Below are 4436 nucleotides of genomic sequence, written 5' to 3' on the forward strand. Positions count from 1 at the left end.
TTCAAAGCTGCAATTGATGACTTGTTACGCGGGCTCCAGAAGTATCACAATTTCTTAAAGTCAGCACCGAAACGGACCAAACAAAACCACGACCATCCAAAACCAGTGAAAAACTTAAATGAAAGTTGGGTATTGAAAGTATGTGAAAGTACTCAACGGGAGGTGAATAGGACATATGAACATCTGAAAGAAAGACTTCGTACTGTTAGAATGTACGAACCCATTGATATGTGTGACCTTGAGTCCTTGGATAAGGAGAATCGCAGGAAATGGTTGAGTGAAATGACATTACACTTTCCAGTGACATGTTTTACTTAGGTATGGCAACTACCTTGGTAATCTAAACATGGTGTGGAAAATACCTCTGGACATTAGAGACAGGTAGCCGTCTGTTGAGTGCAGACTAGTTCAGGATGTACTTAGCCAGATTACAGTGTACAAAACCAGGAGAATGCACAAAGACTTTGTTGCAAGATATCGTATGTTTGCTAAACCTGCGGTGTTAAGAAACATGTTCCAGTTTTTGACAGAGTTTGAATATTCACCTGAAAATGCAGCGGAGTCTGAAATTGATCTAAGGTTATGTGAATATTTGCTTCAGAATGAGGACACTGAATTGATGTTTGATCTCCGAAAGAACAATGGTAGGCCTCTGACAAAAGAATTTGAACGATTCTGGACAGAACTGGACAAGTTCTTAAAAGAAAAAAGTGAAGTTCACGAGAGACGTCAGACAGATGTCAACTACATGCCATTTGCCTCGTCAGTGGAAGACCTAAGAAATCAAATCAAAGACAGGCTACCCATGGATTGCAAAATTCCATCTGTTTCTTGGTTAAAACTTAACTTTTACCCCAGTAATCCATACAAAAGCACCACGAGTAATTACACTGGACGCTTTAAAGTTAAATTTCAAGTCCTTCTCAGGGCTCAGCATGAAAACAGTGAATATTGTCGAAACCAGTTCAGCTTCATGAAAGCTTTTGCCTGCAAGTTCAGGAATTACAGTGTATTCCAAAGCTTAGATGACATGGCCATTATTCCTGTGGGGGAACCATCTCATGCAGTCTCAACTGGGGTTCGCATCCACCATGGTGGCCTCGTTTCTGCTTCAGGTCAAAAGATCGCAATGGACCATGACTTTCACATTGCAGGTGTAATTCCATCAGTGTGATTTGTAATTGATATACCTCCCAGCGCAAATGCCTCATTTTATAATGGATTAGTGAATGTCACTGTCAAGGTTTTTGAGGCAAGCTCTCCACTCAGACACTCAGCAGAAAATATTGCTTTAGTTAGAAAGCATCTGTCAAAGGATGATGTCAACATGGAAAAATCAATACTGATCCGGTATAGTGATGGAGGCCCTGGGGTTACCTATAGATCAGTACAAATATGCAGCCTGGTTGAATTTATTGCATTGGATCTTGACTTTAATGTATGTGCCAGAACAGCACCATCAATGTCCTACCTGAATCCAGCAGAAAGAACAATGAGTGTTCTGTATCTGGCTTTACAAAATGTTGCCCTGAAGAGAGAGAAAATGCCACCCGAGTATGAAATCATGTCAAAAGGAAAGACGCTGACAGGTTTGAGAAATGTTGCACAAAGGAACTCAACATTTAAAGAGGAGTATTGTGAAAGCACAGAGATACCCATTGGGATTTTAAAGAAAAAGATTCAGGAAATTGAAATGGAAATGCAATAATATTGTTGTGCATGATGCTGCTTCTGAGGAAGAGTTGAAAACACTGCTCACAGACATGCTTACAGTTATTGATGAAAATGTTGAAATAGACACCAAACATCTAACACAGCTGAAGAGTCACAAGATAGATCAGTTCCTGGTGAAGCATGCCAGATGCCGTCACTACATATTTCAGATAAGGAATTATGACAAAGCATAAAGCAAAAATTGCAGTATGGTTCAATTGAGTCTGATCATGAATTGAAATTGCTACACTGCTAATGTCCCCTAGCACTGGCTAAAGTGGTATTCCCTTTAAAACAGCACCCATCAGTTCAAGTTTCAAGCATGGTATTAGTTGTTTTAATACAATTTTATCAACAAATGGCTGTAGTGCATTCATTAAACATACAGCAATGGGGTAATTGATTTGTTAATACATTAGCTCATGCATTTCAGTTCCATTTTCAGATAAAGAAATGTAGTGAAGTAGACTGCTTCTACTGCATCTTGAATCCACCAAGACCACCAGTAGATGTATTTGATGCAATACAGTTCGTGCCAGACCCTACACTGGATGAAAATGGTGCTTACAAGTCATTTGAAGATCTCTATGGGACTGCAACAGATGACTCTGGGAGACCTAGCCTGACACATAAACCTCAGTTGACAGACAGGGATAAGAAGTTCAAAGGACTATTTGTGGCATGAACGTTCAATGTAACATATCTTTTAATTTCATATAGTTGGTCTGGTGATGTTCTTGCAACTGTGTGTCAGTCTGCCTCACACTTAACTATAATGTATGGCTTATGCTTTATACAACAGCATAAAACAGAGCTTGTTATGTTGGCCATGGCTCTTGAATGTTAGAAAAAATTCTGGAAAGGAGTGATCTTCTGAAAGCAATGACAAGTATGAAGCGCAAAAAAACCCATTAATTAAATATGATTTCAAATAGGCCTTACTGTCAAGCAAACATACAGTCTAACTCGGTCTACAATGCTAACAAAAGTATCCGTATATCAGTTCTTTCTTTGCAGCTTAAGTCCGTGGCTTTGTGCATTGTTGTGAGTGTGGGAAACGAAGAGTCGTGTACTCCAACAAGCGTCTTAACCAAGAAGAAACTGCATCGAAGCGAGTGCAGGAGGAGCTGCTGTTTTTGTGTGGCAATTTGCTTTTTCCAGGAGGCCTGTACCAGGATACAGTAGTCGTGAAAGAAGGACAGTGCTGCAGTTCACCAATAGAGGTCACATATTATGCAGGTATATGTTTGTATACTCATTTAGTGTCTTTTTTAATTTAAGTGCCAATTGTTACCAAAAACCTCAAACATTTCAGGAACTTGTCACCTTTTGACTTGTTAAACAACACTTATCTAGATAAGCCAGTTGACATTTTTTATTCCATTTATACTACCCATGAACAGATTGCAATTTTTGCTATATGCTTTGTTTTTGGTGCTTTCAAAAGATTAATTTATTGCCTTAGATCTAGCAAGTTTTGTACTCGTAACTGGTATTTTAAGCTCAATGATATTAGTTATCTGAAAAACAGTTTGGTCCAAGATGAAACAAAGGAACCAGTTAAAATGCTATTCACATATTTTTTCAGTCAAATTTTTAGCATCAAAATTGGAAGTTTGTTTCATACATTGTGGCTTTGTTTGTGCATAGAACAGTGTATATTTTTACAGTAGTAAAAAAGCTTTTTTTACCCCATTGATAAGTCATGGGCTCAAGTCCCACCATTATATTTTGGTTTATAGACAAACCACATCTGATAAAACATTGTATTAAACGGTACTAAACCCATATCATGCTGTCAGATATTTAGAGTATTAATAATTCAAGACATACATATGCATATTGCAGGGAAGACACTGGTATTTGACCCTATCTGTTTTCACTGTGGCGACACTGAGGTGGCTGATACAGATCAAATCAGACGCTTGAAGGAACAATTCGGTATTGTTAGACCAGTTTGCAATTCTTGCCTGGATGCAGGAAAGTGAGTTGTTAACAGAAATGCACTCAAAGTGAAAAAAACAAAGTGAAATGTTATTATTAACAGGGTGTGCAGATTTAAAGACAAGACTATAACTAAATGTGTCTCAGTTTGTCTTCAGTATTAACTCGTTTATTTCTTAGTTAATATATCTTACAGTGACCGATGAGATTTAATGTATGTTTGAGAGAAGGATTGTTTGTTGTATTCATTTCAATTTTATTATAAATACTTTCTGTACACATGTTAACCACTGCTAGTATTGCAACGGATTTTTATGTAGGAAATTGTTTGGTTGTGTGTTTTTTTTTTTTTTTTTGGGAACATTTCTTTTATTGTTCGGTATGAGTAATTAAAGCCAATACACATTGACTGATGCTCTTACAGAAAATATAGCCTTGCCATATTTCTTTTTCTTTTTGGAACTGCTAAAGTATAACAGTCCGTTTATTAGATAATAAAAGCAACAATGTCACAGGTAATAAAGTAATACATAGACAAAGATTTAAAAAATATATATACACTCAAAGTATCTATTGAATGTACTTAAGGTTTTTTATAAAGTCATTTAGGAATCGGTAATTGACATTTTGTATTCGTAGGTATGTTTCTAAAGCAATCAGATCGTAATATAAATAAGACAATATGTTTATGGGCTTCATTCTCCGGTCGCATATGAAGTATGTTTTATAAATACAGTAACATATTTGACTTAAAACAATATTCACACAGTTGTATTCTT

General features: G+C 36.8%; 1 pseudogene; it reads left to right on the forward strand.

The window, feature by feature from the left end:
- Positions 1–1492: 1492 nt before the first annotated feature.
- Positions 1493–3743, forward strand: LOC128237582 (uncharacterized; annotated as a pseudogene).
- Positions 3744–4436: the final 693 nt, after the last annotated feature.

The sequence above is a fragment of the Mya arenaria genome, chromosome 6, assembly GCF_026914265.1.
Source record: "Mya arenaria isolate MELC-2E11 chromosome 6, ASM2691426v1".
Taxonomy (NCBI): Eukaryota; Metazoa; Mollusca; class Bivalvia; order Myida; family Myidae; genus Mya; species Mya arenaria.